Source organism: Orbicella faveolata, unplaced genomic scaffold (genome assembly GCF_042242905.1).
Source record: "Orbicella faveolata isolate gen_17 unplaced genomic scaffold, um_ofav_v1 contig_26, whole genome shotgun sequence".
Classification (NCBI taxonomy): Eukaryota; Metazoa; Cnidaria; class Anthozoa; order Scleractinia; family Merulinidae; genus Orbicella; species Orbicella faveolata.
This window is the reverse complement of record NW_028301554.1, coordinates 8,979,150-8,999,366: the sequence shown is the minus strand read 5'-3', so window position 1 is coordinate 8,999,366 and position 20,217 is coordinate 8,979,150. Positions and strand designations below refer to the sequence as shown.

At 39.8% G+C, this 20,217-nt stretch overlaps 1 long non-coding RNA gene and 2 pseudogenes across 1 annotated transcript; all 3 read right to left on the bottom strand.

The window, feature by feature from the left end:
* Positions 1 to 6,261: 6,261 nt before the first annotated feature.
* Positions 6,262 to 7,883, bottom strand: LOC149108049 (uncharacterized; annotated as a pseudogene).
* Positions 7,884 to 7,970: 87 nt separating this feature from the next.
* Positions 7,971 to 14,528, bottom strand: LOC149108047 (uncharacterized; annotated as a pseudogene).
* Positions 9,858 to 12,624, bottom strand: LOC149108048 (uncharacterized). The gene is made up of 3 exons (XR_016209009.1): positions 12,419 to 12,624; positions 11,464 to 11,541; positions 9,858 to 10,509 (listed from the first exon to the last, which is right to left on the bottom strand). It is a non-coding gene; the product is annotated as an uncharacterized LOC149108048 (long non-coding RNA).
* Positions 14,529 to 20,217: the final 5,689 nt, after the last annotated feature.

Below are 20,217 nucleotides of genomic sequence, written 5' to 3'. Positions count from 1 at the left end.
AGTCTTCATGGACGAGAACGGCGTCTTCTACAGTTTCTTCTGAGTGAAAGATATCATCCATGTACATATCTCGGAGCAGAACCATAGCTGTTGCTGGATAGTTCTCTTTAAAGCCTAGGGTGTGGCTGCGCGAGATAACGGGATGCTCTGTCTCCAAAGGTTAAACGGACTGCTTCATATACATCCACGGGCCTTGTGGGATCGAGATCTCTCCATAACAGTCTTTGATACTTGCGGTCGTTCTCAGCGGGGACAGCCCGAGAAAACATTTCTTTGACGTCCGCTTCTAGCGCGACAGGTCTCAGTCTATCTGCAGGACATCTCTTTGAAGTTTAGGCCCGTAAGCATCGCGACATTCAAGGAAACGCCCTTGCAACTCGCAGCCGAGTCAAATATTGTGCGTACTTTAGTGATCTCTCTATTTTCCCTAATGACTGGAAAGTGTGGGAGGTAACAGCTTGGACCGTCTTCTGCCTCGTTAGTCTCTAACTTCCGAACGTAGCCCTTCTCGGCATTCGCATTCATTTCTTCTTTGTAACGTCTCGCAACATCTGGCTTCTTGAGGAGGCTTTTCTCTAAAGAGAACAAACGTTTCTCTGCTGAAGAAAGGGTACGTAAACGTCCATCACAGGTCTACCGCAATGGCATTTTTCTTGGTACTGGCGCTCCAATTGGACAGTAACATTCTGTCAAGGGTAACGTAAGTTCAGGATGGTCTGATCCGACCAGAATGTCGATAGTTTTTCTTCCAGGGGCTTTAGGAAATGGAATATTCTTAAGGTGTTCCCACTTGACCTTGTGTTGATTCCATTCTGGAATAGACAAGCTGTGAAACATTTCATTCAGTGTCCATGCTTCAACAGTAGATCGGGTCTCCGCATTGAGACTCTTTAACAAAGTTCATTCTTTTTTGCGATTTCCCATCTCTTCGCAATGGATGTTTCACCCTAGTTCTCGCATGAGGTTACTTGGTGAGGTCCACGGCAGACAACACACTTGAGTGTGGGCTCTCTAGTAACGTCGCGAACTGCTCCTTTCTCATGCTTGTATTTCTTTGATTTGATATTATTTTCTGTCTTTTTCCTCGTTCTCTCCTTAACTTCTTCGACGTCCATACGATAAACAACTTGCTTCTGTAACCATTTAGAAAATACGGATAGTCAATCCTTCCTGGGCTTCCTGTGCAACCACTCTTGGTAGGCGATAAGAAGAGATCCTGGTAACTCTTGTTGCACTGCAATGTATACGTAAAGTGTAGATACTCCTGCGAGATCTTGATGCTGGTCGCTATCCTAAAGCTTAACCACAACGTCAGTTAAACGATCCGATAAAATCTCCAACTCCCTTAAGTTAGCCTCCTCGACAGGAGACGCAAGCGAAATGGCTTCGAGGTAACGTTGCAAAAGTCGCTTTTCACCTCGGTACTTCTGATGAAGTTTTTCCAAGGCAGTTTGATATTGTCTAGATGGGTAGGCTAACCGCTTAACAACTCGTAATGGCTTGCCAGATAGAGCCTCTTTCAACATTGTCATCTTGGTTTTAGCTGGTACTTTCATCCGATCCACGAATGTTTCAAATTGCGCTTTCCATTCGTGACAAAGGTCTTTATCTCCGCTGAAGACGGTTAAAGCGGGTTTCTTGATTCCCTTGAGCAATCTCTTAAAATCTTGCGAGTCGAATTTGTCCTAGTCTAATTCGTCTTCTTCACTTTCTTTCTTTTCCGAGTCAGAATCTTCGTTGCTGAATTTAGGGACGTCGTCTTTGCATGAATTGGGAGATTCCTCATCTTCTACAGCATCTCTGGCGTTAAGGTTCTCGCGTGTGTGGGTGAGAACTCGATTAATCAACTCAGCTTTGCTTCCACTTATCTTAAGACCTTTTTGCTTTAGATACATTTTCAGCTGCTTGTTGGAAAGCGCTTTTACATCTTTTTCAATTGTCCAAGAAATAAGCGGAAGAGTGTTCCTTTCTCTTACTCTTTTTTTGGCTTTTGCATCGAGGAACTCAAGGTGATGCACATAACTTTTACATGCAGTCTCGTCAACGTTGTACTGGGAACATACCTTTTGCAAAGACCTTTCTTCAGAAGAGGGCAATTTTCCCTCGTTCTCAAGCATGTTAAGGCATGGCTCAAGTCTAATTTGCATAAAACCCGAAAAACAGTAATTACTCTGCTAGGATTTGGTTCAATCTTTGCAGAAATGGCAGCCTGACCAATCTCGACCACCTTAATATTGTAAGACCAATAAAATCTGATTAAATAAGTCACGTGACTATAATTGATTGTTTTCCTTTCTGGAAAAACAACTGAAAATGGACCACCGAGATGACCTACAATAACTGTCAAATTTAGTATTTTTACAATTGTGCTAATGGCCCGTGCAAGAATCTGTCCTGAATGGTCGACTAAAACAATCCAGTTTAGAAAATATTACGTAAAAGAGGTCACGTGTCCCCCTGTATTTCCATATATAGCCTTTAATAATTAAGGAGTTCATCCTTTCAGGACAGAAATAGTTGCCTTAGACATTGGTTAAAATTTTTTTATGGTTAGTTTTTCGTGGTAGCTCACTATCCTTGGCCCATTTTAGAAATCATTTTGAGCAAGCCTGTGACGTCCCAAATCACGTGACCACCATAAATACTCCTTAACGAGTTTAATGACGTCAAGTTTTCGTCCCCTCTAGGAGAAAAATAACGTTGATTCAGATCAAAAACGGTTTTATCTTTCCGGTGGTCTACACTGGATATAAGCCTTGCCTTAACATGCCTGAGTTGAACAATCTATTTATCTGAACACTTGAGACAAACTTGTTGATCTGGTCTCTGGTAGAAGTTGCCGTAGCGAATGGTAAATACTTTCCAGGCGAAGTAGCATCTAGGATTAGAACTGGAGAACGTTGGACAGCAACAACTCTTGTCCAACCTTCATCATACGACCCCACGAGCTGCAAGCTTAATTACTTATCGTGTTTAAATAAAGGTTATTTACTTACTTACTTACTGACTGACTGACTTACTTACTTACTTACTTACTTACTTACTTACTTTACTTACTTACTCACTTACTCACTTACTCACTTACTCACTTACTTACTTACTTACTTACTTACTTCCTTCCTTCATTAAGGCATTCATCGCACATTGAGGTACATTGAGGCACATTAAGGTACACAAGGAAGTACTGCCCCCGACGAACATGGTCTTCTTTTAATTTCTGAAGCTTTCCAAACAAGGCCTTCCCACTCGTTAAATTCTACATCCAACCCCCCTCTCTCTTGTTGCAATTTTTTCCTGTGCCCCCCTACAGGTAATTATTGCAGTCCCTTAGGAGCTGATTTACTCCCTTTGGACTGTGCAGATTTCGACAATAATTCGACGAATTTCTGTTTTGAGTTGACCACTTGCGAATCATCAGACGATTCCGAATTCCAACTTTCCTTGCCGTCAACTTCGCTAACTTCATCGGCGACCAAGGAAAATTCTCCTATTACTGATGGCGGCTCATCTACACGGCTTTCTTACTACTCCTCAATAGAGTCGACGATGTGCTCCACTTCGCTCCGTAAATTGTCTAACCATTCTTCTGATTCTGCTTGCCTAATCACCTCATCGTTTTGCGTTGTTTTACTCACATCTTGTAATGCTTGAAAAACTCTTTCCTTTACGGATCGTAGCACCGTTTTGCTACCGCTCCTGCTAATAATATCTTTACCCTTCTTTGAATTCTTCGTTACGGCTCCTTTGAACGCTGCCCTTCTTCGAAGAAAATACTCGATTTGCCGCGAAAGTCCATGTTTCGATGTCCTCTTTGTCGATTTTCGAGGGCGTTTTGGACCGTCATCGACTCCATCTTTGGGCGCCATTCGAAGAATCCACTAGAATTCATCCAGCTCCAAGGACCAAATTGTGTCGACAATACGAAATTCTACAACTATTACAAAAATCGAAACGAAAACGCAGCGACTAAACGTACTGTTTTTAGTCCGAACTCTGCGACTGCTAAACGACAACTAACTAACTGACACGACCGATTCGAATATCAATTAGTCAAGACTTAAATTCAGGCATGCAGTGTTTTGTTCGCCCGTCTCAACGGATGCTGTTAGTGTTAATGAACAAGCGTTCGCCGGAACATTTGTACTCTAAGGCGTCCTTTAAAAGTTGAAAATGTTTGACCTGTTCCTAATTGCTATCAGTCGTCAAATGTAAAAGTTGAACAAAGTATTTCACCTTAAAGGAGAAGGTGACACCAACAAGCTTACATTTTTTGTTTTCGACTATAGCAAGATAACATTCAAGCTTTTCCACTCAATGAAGTTTCAGCCTCTGAAGTGCCCGTTATCCTGAAGAAATTCGTCTCGAAAGAGGCGACTTCGAAGCGACTTCGTTAATTATTTCAAATCTTCGAATCATCAACATTTAATTAAAAGGTCTGAGTGATAGTATCCATTTTATAAAGAGTTGAGAGTCACTGTCTGAGAAAACCAGGCAAAATCTGAAAAAGCTGAAAGATGGGGGTCGGCCAAATTATTCCATACTAACATCATAGATAGGTTAGGTTGACTCATGAATAAATATACTAAAGTTTGCTCTTCAAGTGGTTTGGTATAGGAGATATGAGATCCACTCTCCATCACAACCTCAGGTCCTAGTTTTTCTGGTAAATTTGACCCAAATTTGACATCCAGCAAAAACTGTAAAATTTAGCGGACATAAAACTTCTTGTAAAAAGTCAGAGATATGAGAAGTAAACACAAGTCAGTCTACACCATTTAGTTTTCGAATACCTATATTTCGTATCTGCGAATAAGCAACAAATAAGCCATTTTCAACTTACCGCAGAACGCACAACTAAAACTTCAGCAATAATCGGATGCCAAAACCAAACACTCTTACCTTGCCTCTATCACAAACAGCAATAATCTTTTTGGGTCATTCAAACACCAAGATACTACATCACCTCCATTTCTCCTACCACTCGATGTCCTGTACAGCACGACACGACTCAAGCAATGTGCTGTTTAAGCCGCTCCTGGAATTCGCGTTGGGTTTGTCCAGTGTTAAATATATGCAGTTGACTAAAGTGGTCCAAAAAAAATTCAGAACCCCTCTTTGGCTAATTTAACAGAACGAGAATTTAAAAAGAGACACGAAGTAAACAGAACGACGCCATCTTGAGTTGGGTTGCTCGCAAGGGACTAGGACCTACTTATTTTTACTTTGGGTATGGATGGACCTATAGCCGTCGCATTGTTGCAAGAAACGTCTGTTTTGTCGCTATAAACAGCTCAAGGTCTGAACAAATAATGATATGAACGAATCACGCTTAAAAAAGAGCTAACAGAACCGCGCAATATTGTGAATAAACAGCTTCATCTGATTTTTTTCCGAGCGCGCGGCTTTTGATGTACATTTCCATCGTCAAGGAATCTGAGATGCTCTCGCCTCGAAAAAATCTTACACTTCTTATCCTATCCAACTCTCGAGCTCTTCATAACTCTATAAAGCACGCTAAAGCATGAACAACTGAAATGGTTGATGTAATAACAGAAATAGCAGTGCCTATATAAAAAAAAAAAAAGTTTCCGTTTAGCAACTTCGAAAGGACTACCGTTATTTGACACTTGCACTACATAAGACTAGTAAAACAAATCTCTGTACAATGTATAAGCAAACTGATTACAGTTATTACTCTCCTTGACTGACTCTCCTTGGTTAATTTCTCTACTCGACACGCTCCCCTCTGAATCACTGAGGAAAGCTGAAATATGATCGCTACTTTTACCGCAAAATGCAATCAGATTGGATGTATGAAATAAGTAGAAACAGTATCATGGTATTGTTCTACCCATAAATTAAACTGCGTAAAACTAAAGATAACTAACGGAAAAATGTGCGCTTGATTTTTAGTAAAGAGAATTTTCCGTGCAGATCCACTTTGGGTTGGAATTTCCTTTTTCCTACAGATAAACGTTTTTTTTTTCCAAAGTATGTCTGCTTTTGCTTCCGGTCTCTCGTTTACCTATTTGAAGTTTGCTTGTTTCGTTGGTCTGTCAATGAAAAAATGTCGGGAAACGAAATATTTACCTGGGAGCCCTTACCGAATACGTCATTCACTTTTAATAAAAGCATTGGACTTGTCATTCCGGCTTGTCAGTTACATCAGAGGGTCCTTAGGAGTACGCGCTCTTTGGTTATATATGCTGTCGATGGAACCTTACGCAACAAATTAAACAAGAAATTAGTTCGGCTGCGTTATCCCCGATTGTTGTTTTCTTTTCTTTTCTTTTGCTCATGCCAAGCGCTTTTTTTCAGTAATCCGGTTTGTTATCAGAATCCTCAAGTCATTCCTTAAAACAACTGCAGGTTTGTACCAGATCTTCGAGAGACCTCACGTAACAGTCTTTTCTACCAGTAGGCCCCTCGATTTCTATTCCAAAGAGAAAGCAAATTTCTTTCAGTTACGCAACCTTAAACTTTGATTTTAGCATGACACGCTTTGCAAGGCCACAGATGTCATGGCCACTTTATTTAATTGGATGCCACAAGTCGACCTCTTGGTACACCGCTGTCTGCAGTTCCTGCACCTGTCTTTCTGTTTCCCACGCTTGAAGGTCTTCCTCACAGATGGCTTCCGCTTCTTCAACAAGTAGTTCTCCAGGTGCTTTTTGCTGACGTTGCGTTTCTGCAAGTCGTGAGAGATGACTAGCTATTTGCTTGGTTGTTCGCCATTCTTCTGGAGCAAAACAAAGCTTACCACTCTCGTCCCTAGCAACTGTCATTTCTTTTGCCACCTTTGCTGGATCTTCTTTGTTTCCTTCAGTAGCAAATTAAACATACCCCCTACTGGTAACATTCTCAAGTAACTGAATCACATTTGACAGCCTACTGACCAAAAAGTTTTTAGTCTCTCAAATGATTAATTTAAGGATCTTTTTCTTAAAGTAATTTTACAGTTCCACGGCTCCTTAGACTGTTCTGAATAGTTGGGATCAATAGACCAATTTCGATATATTAAAATTCAGCCTAAGACAATAGATTTCAGCTCGAGGCTTCGTGCTGTCTATTGTTTTAGGCTGAATTTTAATATATCGAAATTGGGCTATCGTACTGATTTTCTGAGATCAAACAAACAATCCGGTGAAACATTAGATGCCGTGATTTGTAAACTCACGTCCACTGCAGGTGAAAAGGAAGGAGAAACTGACCTCTACATCACTTGGGAATAGACTTGTGAAAAGAGCTCAAGATTTGGGAGTCTGCGCGTCAACAAGATCTAATTTCAGAGAGGTTTTAATCAATAGCGACCCTTCTGATCGATACCGCAAAGGTTAGGGTTCTTCATCCTGCTGAATTCGGGAAATAGGACGCATCTTTTTAATAACTGTGAAGATCACTACTTGATCTTTGAAGTATGACTTACCTGTTGTCACCCCTCCTGTAAACTTTTCCAACAGAAACCTCTTCGCATTTTCGGTTGCTCTCTAACCCATTCGTTGCCGTTTTAGAGCCAAACCCTGTAGCGGTGCCTTCCGTGTTGACATCGAATGGCTACTTGCTCGTGCGTGCTCTGTTTCTCCAACCTGCGTTGACTCTATTCCCGTGATCTTCGTTTCGCACTAAATCGTAAACAGTCTCGCGCTCCGTCACTCTCACATGTCGCCCAGTATCCATGTGGCTTTGGAGATCCCCTGGGTTCGAAATGTGGCCACACAACCTTCCTCTTCACACATAAAAAGGTCTTGCAAATTGGTAATATGTTTCGCCTTTATCATCAGCAACCCTGGCTTTGACAGTGGGGTGAAAGGCGTAAGAGGCATGATTATATGACGACCTGTTGGACCCTGCAGAGATCGACCTACTTCATCACAAGGAGACATCTGACCTTCACCAATAGCGTAAGCTTTCCAAGCCCTAATTTCGGAGGCAAGAAACTCAAAGTTGAACAGTGCGCTGATCCCTTTCCATTATACCGGCTTAGCTGCCTTTGCTACATCCACTTCTGCAACTGCTATTCTGCATCCGCAGACACCACCATAAGATTCCAATGCCTCCTTCATGTCAACGGCTGTGACAACATCGTGCTTTTCGTTCACCCATCTCTGTATGTGACCGTTCATTGGGGCGATCTTCCTATCACACACGTCCTTTCCCGATTGGGGATCTGAAAAGTCATATCTTCGCACACTTATGCCTGCCCTTTCACCAATAGACTTCAGGGACAGAATCAGTGAGGTATTATGGTGGCATCCAGCATTGTCAGATTTCAGATAGGCCATCTTCACATTGGGGTGCTCTTGCTTGACAGTAATATAACAAGAACGTGCTCTACAATGGACGCAAGGGAGAACCAATCCAAACACAAGCAACATGCCAACTTTTTCCTCGCTTTCCGTAAAAGTTGCTCATTTGTTCTCGGTATCGCTGGGGAAGACATTTCATTGCCCAGTCCATAATTACGAGAACGCTTTGATCGTTGAGTGCAACGAGAGTTTCCTCCTTGGCTCGCTCTTGGTTGACAGTTCGCAGCGTATGGGCTTTCCAATTAGCAATTGCCTCCACCGCACGGGTCACGTCAAATGTAACCTGACTTTGCTGTTCATCTGTTAGAGTCAGCTTCGGGGAATTGATAATGCTCATAACATTAGATAAAACCTCATCTAGCTGGCTGCATGAGGGGGAAGACATTTCACGAGTGTGACCACAATGTTGCGTGAAGTCGCCGTTGTGAGGATCGCAGAGACTGAAACCAGTGCAGTGGTCAAAACATCTTTCCTCGGGTCCAGCATGGCTCTTGAAGTCGGTCTTGCAATAACGCTTGGCCTCTTTTAAGATGGTCTTGGCTTCCTTTCCCCAAATCGAAGTGGCACCACCTTCTACAAGCACGATAATCGCACGTTCGAGCGGCTCGAATGCCTGTGCCCCTTCCGTTAAGAAATAATCTAAACCCTGAAGCGATTTCTGCTTGGATGCGGCGCACACATTGATGATTTTATACAATGTTCTTTCACTGGCTGGTTCAAACTCTGTTTCTTCGCAATAAGAAATGTGTTGCTTGATTATTCGTGAAGGTACCATCGTTCTAATCATATCCGGAATGGTGATTTTCTCCCCAGAATCCCAGCTTTAGTTCTTTAGTGAATAGGCAACGTCCTGTATAAAAAGTGCACTAGCAATAAAGTTGTGAAGTGATTTGTTTTCACCGGATCAACACGGCACGAAAAATCGCCTTTACCGCGCGTCAAATGTGTTGTTAAAGGTTTTGTAAAGGTCGCCTTTGCACGCTTTTGACGATCTGTGACGCGAATCAAAGATCATCTGTGAATAAACCTTTATCACCAAATCAAAGGCGTGAAAGGCCGTTTTTACTCACCTGTGAACGCCTGTGTTTTTAGGGTTGAAGGTGATCCTTTGATACGTCTTTGCGCACTGTCAAAGGCGGGTCAAAAGTGTAATCAAATTTGTCTGCGATTCGAGTCAAAGGTTTGCTAAAGACGTGGTCGAAGATGGCTGTGACGCAGGCCAAAGGTTTGTCAAAGGTGCTCCGCGCGTTCCGCGTTCGCGCGTCTCGCCCGAACTTCTCGCTCGCGCTCCTCTTTCGCGATTCGCGACCGTTGATCACGTTTCGCGCGATCCACATCTTATACGCATTTTTCTGCTTGCTACACTGGCTTTGTAGCACCGCATACGAAGGATGCAATCATATCCGTACTCTTGTTTTATGTCTGACAAGTTTTGAAGATTATGTCAGCTTTAATAAGGTTATTTTGCACCAAACCTCTTGACAAATGTTAACGGAAAAGCGGCCCGGAAAGATCATTGCACCTGATTTTAGGAAAATAAATATACTAAACTTAATTCATCTCAGTTTTAATTTTTTTTTCCCGTTTTTATTAAGAGTAAATACCTTCAAGTACCTTACATAAATGTTTTGGGCTTCAGATTTCAAAAAGCTATGTTACAGGCTTGGTTTTAAACTACACATAATGCGACTGATCATGAGGAAAACATTGTTCTATCTATCTTGAAAACAACAGTCAACAAATTTTCCATGGTATAAAGCGCATTTATCTAACATTGAAGTACTATGGCTAAATTCTCAGTTCCTTAAATTTACTAGACCAGACTAGACAATAGAGAGGATAACCGCAAAATTTCGGGAAAGATATGGCAAACTTTGCACAAAAGTCAACTAGTGTAAAAGCCTCCTTTCCAGATGGCACGTACAGTCCGTTGCATGGAACTCGTAATGTTTTGGCAATTCTCCTTTTCTGCTGCTTGCACTTGCTAATTCTTGCATTATAAGTGGAATGGAATACAGTGTTTTCCACTTCTTTCTCATCAAAGTGGTTAAACTGCACTGGCATTGTTGGGGTCAATGCCAACTGAATCCCCATGCTTTCTAGGGAAGACACATTTTGACAAAGTTTAAGGCGTTGATGAAATTAATCAATGCATCTTCACTGGATAAGTCCATCCTGTCAACCATTGCTTGTCCGTATTTGTCTAAACAGAAGCAAACAGACACAAACGTTGGAAATGAATATTAAGGGTGAATCTTGGCATTCTATTCCTTAAAGTTAACCCATGGTTTTTGCTAATATCACATTAATAAAACGTGACCAATCAGCTCATTAATCCTCCTCCGAATAGTTTGTGCTTCTGTCAATAGCAAATATGTATTTAATGTTACCGCAGATTTGGAATTTTAATCTTAAACTCAGTCCACCAACAAAAGAACGGTGAAAATAGTCTTGTCTGTAGTCCATAAACATATTTTCGCTCACGGGGTTGGTCTAAACGCATCACGTGACCGAATATGCCCCAGGTAAAACCGGGCAAAATATGAGTAATATTCCTCATTTTCAAAAGATCCAGTGTGTTGCGTAATATACTTGACTGAGGATAATTAACACCATAGCTCCATATTTTGACTTTAAAAATATGTAAGGATATATGTCTTTGGCATTATGTGCTCCTCAAAGCTCACGGTTTTCTTTGAGCTTTGCTCTAAGAAAACTGTTTGCTAACCTGGGAACTGGTACTGTCTGTGGACAAATATTTCCATCAGAGTGCATAACACTTTTCAGAGAATTCATGAGTCAAGGATAGAAGAGGGGACTCAATTGGTAGCCTTTTTTTGTATTTCTCTCCATTCTACTTAGAGATTTGGTCACACAGATATGTCATTAAGAGCTAGTTTAACAAGCTAATTTCACCGGCTGAACAAGGGCTTATCCCCAGCTAGAATTTCATAAGAGAACAAAGACTTGGGGTCATTTTAAAAGTGCACAGCTTGGCACAAATAAACAAAAAGCTTAAAGCCAGTTTACCAGTCCATCTGTCTGCCTGTCTCTTACAGACATCTCACAACAAAGATCTTTCATGGTTGCAAAATAGCAATCTAAAAAACCAACAAATCTGACATAAACTGTGACAAGAAATGAGGAATACACACACCTTTGGGAATATTGCTGTTCCTGTGTAATTTCCACAGATCTCTTCACGATCAGTAGTGTTATCTTTTTCCTTATTTTCCTTGTAGATCATATGTGAAAAGGAGCATATAAACATATCAACAGTTAGCAACTACTTGTACACTTTTTTTCGACTGAAAAAAATTCCTGAAATTAAATAATTTAACATGGGACATGCCTGCATGGAATCGCATAGCTGTTGCATTCATTGAAACAAAAATCCAGTGCAAGATGATGAATAAAACCACTATGACTCCCAGCAGCTGCATCTCATAGAGGGAAATGGCCATTATCTAGACAAATTTGCCAACAAAACTTTAAATTGAGTGAAGCAAATGAAGGTCTTTGTCAATTACTTTTACTAAGTTATTATCAAATCCTCTACACCTTAAATTCTCTACTGACCCCATCAATAGTTATGAATTAATCATATTATTAATTTTGCTTGAAAAAATTTGGTTTGGAAACCCTGATGGCCAAACCAAAACAGTTGATATTGCAGACAACCACACAAAATTTAGATGCAAAACTCAGCTTTTACCAATCAAAAACCAACATTTCCTGAGACTGGGTTGCAAACTTTGATTCGTTTACCAAAAAGATTCCCATCCCTTGCATGTTTTCAACAACACTTTAATTTCTTAATTTTCGTCCAGGTCAGCCAGTTGATGTATTTGTCCCATAAGAAAGACAACATTTCCTCACTCAATGTCCTTAAATGAACCAAAAAGAAACAACTTTTTTTCACAGAGTGATGAGACTATAATAAAAATGATCAATTAAAATAATATTTGTAAATTATAGCCAGGTTTTTTAAATCTATTTATATACTTTCTTTGCTGGAAAAAGATATAAAACGTTGTGGCTGAAGAAGTTATAAGATGGTCTATGCTACAAAATATAGAAATAACAAATGAATATTCCAGCCTTTTACTTACCAAAATGTTGTGATGTTTGCACACTTTGGAGCACTGCATGATTAAACTGCATCTGAGTTGACTATGAACTACAGAGTTGCATATTGTATCCTCTCCCAATTTATTCTGTTAATATCTTTAGTTCTCCTACAATGGCTAGCTGAAGGATAAAAACAACATTCATAAGCAAATTTCCACTAGTCAGTTTTTAATTGGCATTTAATTGTCTACTGCGCAAAAGACCAAGACATGAAACTCTAAAACTTTTGGTACTGTCCAGAGAGGTCACATAATAATATTATTATGAGGTCAGCTTTTTAATTTGCAACTAATGGTAAGTTTGATTTTTATCAAACATTGTAACAATTTCACCCACAAACAAACAGAGCTTTTTTCAATAGAATGGTAGCTAGAGACAAAAGCAAAAACTTATCCATAGATTAAATTTTCAGAGTCAACAACTCTTTCAATGGTATAGTTAATATAATAATTAAGTCAGGTCGAGATGGATTGTCATGCATGGCTGACTGAGTTTTCCTTCAATGCAAATTTCCTTTACATTTACATGAGCTTTCTTTCAAGGGAATTGCTTAAGCTCAGAAATTACCAGAGGCATTGTGCACAACAATCTATACGAAGATAGGGTTAAGTTTAAGCTTAATTATTAAGTTACGTTTATTTCAAGCACGGATCATGCTAAAATCTATGTTATGACGGACACTTCAATTTAATGCACAAGACTTGACTGAGTAAGGAAAAAATATTACCTTTGTCAACTTTTGTAAATAAGTATATGTGAATTGAAAATAAAGCCTTGTCTTTTCTTAACGAAGAGCTTTGCCGATGAACTGAGATTCAGTCAAGTGCAATTAATCTTCGACCAAGATGTTTTCGCCGAGGATCTGTCCTACTATGAATATACGTAATTCATAGCTCTTTATTCCTTTATGTAGCCATTGCTGCGTTTAATTTACTTTTTCAATTCCGTTATTCTCTGAACATTGAAAACAAATGAACGAAATTCAAAGACTTACCTTTTCCTGGTCCAAAACACAATGAAAATTTCACCAGATCTGCCATAATGAAGCCAAATGAAGAAAAATGTCTGCTTTCCTCACAGCCGACTTCGAAAAATGCGGGAAGCCGCTGGCAGCCGCGTTTTCCACGCTGTTTTCGAGCCGTTTTATTTTCTTGTGCCACCTCCAGGTCAAGTGAAAACTTTTTTATTAAAAAAATACACATTGACAAGAAAGCAAGCTTTCATTTAATCATTAAAACCGAAAAAAATACGAAAACGCAGCTATTAGGGCGTTAAAAGAGGAGGCGCAGGATATGGCCATATTTGACCTCGCCTTTGACATGACATGACGTAGGATCAAAGTTGTACAAAGCCATGGCGCCTTTGAACGCCTTTGACATAAGAGATCAAAGGTATGCAAAGCCGTGGTGTCTTTGAACGCCTTTGACATAAGAGATCAAAGGCATGCAAAGCCGTGGTGTCTTTGAACGCCTTTAACGCGCGTCAAAACTTAAGTCAAAGTTATTGACATGTTTGACTTCACCTTTAACAGGGATCAAATGTATAGCAAATCCATAAGATATTTGATTCCTCCTTTGACGTGGGTCAAAAGTGGAGTCAAAGTTAACATCACATTTGCCCTCTTCTTTGTCATGGATCAAATGTATCGGCAAAACCATGACAGTTTTGACAAACATTTGACGCAAGTCAAAGTTTGGATCAAAGCTATGATCATATTTGACCTCAACTTTGATCAGGATCAAATTTAGAGTAAATCCAATTTTTCGTGCCGTGCAAGGCGTGTTCGTTTTATGGGTGCAGACACCACTGGTTGTCCTGGTCCTTCTTCTGTAGCACGGCGACGGGCTTGATCGATCTGCCATTTGCTAAGACCTGGAATCATCTCTCTGAGCTCCTTTGAAAAATGTTTCGCAAGCATTGAAAGAATGTGCAATCGAGTTTGTCGACTTTCCGCTTCGTGATATACCCCCAGCAAAATCGACAGTTGGTCTGTAGTCACTTCTTATTTGACAGCGCATGCTCTGCTTTCGTTTCCTTTTTTGGCAAGAGTTGTATCAAAGAACGCCTCAGTGCTTCCAGTACTTTCTCTTCTTGATCTGGCGCAATGGTTGTTAACACCCCAGTGAGAACTTGACCCACTTTCTGCAGGTATTAGGCCTTTTGAGTACTTCATATACTTTCCCAATTCGAATTTAGAGTCGAAGCTATCGAACTAACTCTTCCATCTGATATATGTGCCAATAGTAAATGTTTTGAAGCCAGGAGTATCAGTAGTTCGTATAGTGTGATCGTCCGGGTTGTTGATGACTGACGTTTCGACAACCTGAGAGGATGTCACCTTCAGAGTCAAGTGAATAGTCTTTGTCAGTCGATGATGTTATAAGTCTGGTCCGTTAAACGCGATTGGTCAGTTTAGCCATGATGGTATTGGCTGAAAGACTCGTGTAAAGTTTGTCACCAGTCATTGGTCGGTTTCGATCCGTCTATTGTTAGTCCAATAGGCCGGTCAGTCTATGGTCAAATCAAGTCGGTCTGTTAGAAGTCCGTTTGTCGGTTTCGTTTCCGTCATGGATAAGTCGTTTGTAATGCGCCGGTAGTAGTTGACATCTGTTAAGAGGCGTTTATTCTAGGTTAGTGTACCAGCTTTCCAGAGTCAGTCGTTGAAAATAGTTTTTACTGTAGGTTAAACAATGAGCAGAGTCCCAGTCAATGTTGTGCTTATCTTCACACAAAGCCACGACTATAAATACTTTGACGAGACGAGCGCAACTAGTTTGTGACACCGGACAGCTTACGTGACGAAAACAGATACCTAGAACGTGTTTTTCATAAAAACAACTACAACGCTGACTTTATTAGACGAAACATTTACCAAACCTACTGAAGTTGACGCAACGAACAGGAACGCAACGCCTGTTACTACAGTGACTATACCTTACATTAAGGGCACTTCTGAGACCATCTCACGGATCCTACAGCCCTACAACATCCGCGTAGCCCACAAACCTACAACTACGTTACGACACTTACTGACCAAAGTTAAAGACAGGGACGAACCTAACAACAGACAGGGAGCAGTTTACAAGATAAAATTCTCCGACTGCCAGGCTTCCTACATTGGTGAGACTGGCAGAAACCTTAACACGAAACTGACTGAACACAAACGAGCCACGAGAAATGGTGATGCGAACAATCACATTGCTGCACATCATCAACTGACAAACCACAACATTAACTGGGACTCTGCTCATTGTTTAACCTACAGTACAAACTATTTTGAACGACTGATTCTGGAAAGCTGTACACTAACCTGTCTTCGTCATTTATCATTCAAGACTGCACGTTTCTCTTGCTGATGCTGTTTATCTACCCAAAAGCTAATCTCTTCATCTTCTTCTTAAAGGTTAGTAACAGTACTGTTTAGTGTACATTCAAACTCGGAAGAAGCGGAATATGATAAGTTAATGTTGTCTTTAAGGTCTAACTCAGTAGAGTTGAATCCACTGAATTCGTTTACTGGAGACTCTTTCTTCGTCAAATCAGTGCCTTCCTTTCCAGTGTTTTCCATTTCATCCTAGATAGGTGTGACTTAATTAATGAATTAATGACAATATTTAATAGAACATATCGTGTGTACCAGTTGTTTGTTTTCCTTTGTTTACCAGTTCAATATAAGTACCTGAAATTTTTCTGGATAAAATCATATGTGTTAATTTTCAATTTTAATTCAATCCCTTAATTAAAAACTGACAAATGTGCTCGTGCTAATAAACAGACTGTTGTGAAAGTGAAGAATTCCAACTCTATTTCTCACCGTGGTGAAGAGATGACGAGGGTTGGATACGAAGTGGGGAACTTTGCAATCCTCTCCAATGGAAATATAATTGGAGAAAATGCAACCATTTTCGGGAAAACCTTTGCAACTACAAAGCATTTGATATCGGCTAAGCGTTGGGTCAAAATGTAGAAATTTTAACTCTTTTATTTTTCTCCTGGCCGAGAAAAGCAAGACAGGGAGAGCAAAAACAAAAACATTTTCAGGAACTTCTTACGCTTTTTCTACCCGTGTGAGGGGTGACCATTGGTAGTGACCAAATTCAGTAAGAAAAAACAGAGGGATTGGGAGCACTTTCTACCCCAGCCCACCTCGTCCCGCCCTTAGAGGCCGGCGGTCATTGTGGCGAAATCAGATTGATTGCGGTCTCCGCTTTGATACCTTATTAAATATGATAGGAGACGGATGGTAGGAGTGGCCCGACCGTCAAGACCGCTAAAAAAAGAAAAAAAATGTTGATTTCAATTGAATGAAATGTTACATTGTAACAAAACAACGCAGCTGTCAAATTAGCAGAGATTCCCGAACTGATAAGAAACTACACGCAAGGTGAAAATATCTTGAAGTAACATATAAAGAGTAAATTAATTACCAAAATAGGTGAATTGCGAGGAAATAATTTAAATATTGGCTTATTGTACTTACCGGATCCTATTGGAACTGAACCTTGAAACTCCTGATATATTTCTTCCGACACCTGTTTGTTTACCCGACGAGGATTTTTTAATTTTTTCGCTTCACCTCTCTGAGATGGGTGAGAACAACTGGACTTTAACTTCTGGTAATGTGTTGTTAATTCGTATGTGTGCTTTGGGCATACGGTAACCCTTTCCCTGTCTTCCTCTGATAGTGAATGCAATCCGGCGCGGTTGAGAATAACATCAGCCTCGTTAATCCGTGTCCCGAAGCCTCGACTTCCACTGACACCAAGATTAGTTAGATAATCTGTCAAATCCTTTCTGCATGATTTTAGAGGAATAACATAAAGTTCATTTGGCGCGTATGGTGTTGGACCGCACTCATTGTCAACAGCTGAAAATGAGCAGCTCATTTTGCTTTGTACATCACGCTTCTGACTGCAATGTATATATTGTCGCTTAAGACTGAAGCGAAGACCATATGTCACGTCATAAATGTAAATATGGTAAGAACAAAATTGTCATAAAATACTTTTGTACATGTATAGGCTCTAACGATATAAGATAATATGACGTTATTTTTCCGGATTTTTTCCCTTCGTATTGAAAAGAAAAAAAAACACAAAATAGTTTCTACAAGTGAATTTGCAAACAAGACTTCAAACTGAGCTACGGTATTGTTACTCAAAATTACTATTGTGTTTTTGGCTCTTATTTTATTCGTTGGAAACTTCGCCTATTCAAAGCCCACAAAATGCAAATTAAATGCCAAAACGATTTTCCCTTAGGCCGTTTTAAATTAAGCAAGGAAAATGTTTGGTAACTCTCATTCGTATCTTCATTTCCTAATAGTTCGTTAGACATTGCCACTTACGGTATGAGCCTAGACCAGCCTTCCTTCAATCAAAAACCTTTCTTATGAAAACAGCGTGGAACAATCACCCATCCCTCCTGTACCACCAGTCAACTAGTTCCCAGTTTGTCCCGAGTCAAAAAATTCAACATGGCGCCGCTGTGTTCGTTTTCGTGTTTTCCTATTTTCTCTCCGTTAAGTTCGAAAGAGAAGCGATTTGAAATTTTTGGCTGAACTAATTTGATCTACTGTATATGTTCAACTTCGAACAAACCCAATGCGAAATCCAGGAGCGGCTTAAACAGCACATTGCTTGAGTCGTGTCGTGCTGTACAGGACATCGAGTGGTAGGAGAAATGGAGGTGATGTAGTATCTTGGTGTTTGAATGGCCCAAAAAGATTAATGCTGTTTGTGATAGAGGCAAGGTAAGAGTGTTTGGTTTTGGCATCCGATTATTGCTGAAGTTTTAGTTGTGCGTTCTGCGGTAAGTTGAAAATGGCTTATTTGTTGCTTATTCGCAGATACGAAATATAGGTATTTGAAAACTAAATGGTGTAGACTGACTTGTGCTTACTTCTCATATCTCTGACTTTTTACAAGAAGTTTTATGTCCATTTATATCAGATACAAAATACGAACTTCGTTCGCTAAATTTTACAGTTTTTGCTGGATGTCAAATTTGGGTCAAATTTACCAGAAAAACTAGGACCTGAGGTTGTGATGGAGAGTGGATCTCATATCTCCTATACCAAACCACCTGAGGAGCAAACTTTAGTATATTTATCAATAAGTTAACCTAACCTGTCTATGATGTTAGTATGGAATAATTTGGCTGACCCCCATCTTTGACAACCTGCTTGGTTTTCTCAGACAATAACTCTTAAAATAAGGACTAAAAGATTCAAAATTTCAGTGGAATGGCAATTTCGATTTCTTAATATCCCGTCACAAAGTCAACCGTAATTTACCTCCATCCTTGTAATCCAGCTTCTTCCCCGAAGTACTTGCTCTATTTTGCTCTGTACAATCTCTTACTTTTTTTTAATTTATCCAATTTATTGGTATCTTTGGTGGCATTCGCAGTGGACAATTAGGAAATGTAACTTTGGATAATCAGCCGGGACAGTATCCCTTTAAACACGGAGCGATCCTATATCAGGAGGCTGAGGTGTTCAGCCTGCCAATCACAAATGCCAACGGATGAACAACGCTCCCATTTGATTGGCTTATTCACTCAGGTCTAATTTTAGCTTGTTGCCACAAAATTCTGGAGAGCGACGGGTGTAATTTTCTATTATATTTTACAAGTAAGCAATGCCTTTTGAACTACATGAACGATAGTTTCAAGAGAAGAGTTCACAAAGAAAATTGACTTTTTAAAATTTCAACTTCATAATTTGTTCCTCCACTTGCGAAAGCCTCAAATTAATAAAATGTCGTGTCTAGTTCTTTTGATGCCAGGTGTCTTTGCTCCTTCGAGGATTAACGCGGCTGAGAAATAAGTTTGGAAACTAAAACTCGTCAAAAACCCCAGATACAAGCAGACTGCAAAGGTAATATATTATATCTACAGTAATATGGTTATTCTTCAGCCAGGTATCTGAAAGAAATTCCACAAGGTGAACAGTGGCTGCTGTTGTACCCTCTTGCTGCTAAAATTCAGTCGGCCTTTTACAAATGCAAATTTTGTCTTTATCGCATTCAGCCATGAGTCTTCGTTCTCCTTTTTAAGGTCAATATTCAGGCGAAATTTCACTTTGCCATTTTTCAAGTTCTCTTGTTTCTTCGTAGTGCTTTTTGTTTCCAATTTCTTTACTCTGAATATAGAATAGTTTGAGGAATAACTCAACGTTGTACAATTTCCATTTTGTTTGCACGCACCATCATAACGCTCATAAACCTGAATGAGTTTAAATATCCCACCAAAATCCGTCTGTGTTCATAAACTAACCAAAATCACCTCTTACGAGGATTTTTTTCGTTCTCGGCATCCTGAGATAAATGGAAACCGATAGCTCATTGATCGCAGGCATCAGCCTTGTTATTTTAGTTAGCGGCGAAATTTGAATGTTCCGTGAAGTGATGAAGATAATTCATCGTTTTTGTTCTTCCAAAGGCATCTTCTAAAGTGTTAATGTAAGTCTCATTTTCACTGTATTTTTATTATTTACGTTATATTATTCTACGTAAATGACACCGTCGTTACAACGAATAAAAAAAAAAAAAAAAAAAAACGTGACGCTATAATCTCATCTCATCTCACAGTCGCTTACGACTTCTTGTTCTCATAACATTTCTTGCTTGCCTAAACTTCCACTTGTAATTCTACAATTTAATTCAAACCAGAGAACCTTTTCTGTACTTATGCATATGCTTGTGATGTAAAGAAATATCATGCTCACCTCAATATTCCATCAGATAAAATATGAGGGAACCTCAAGCAATAAAATAAT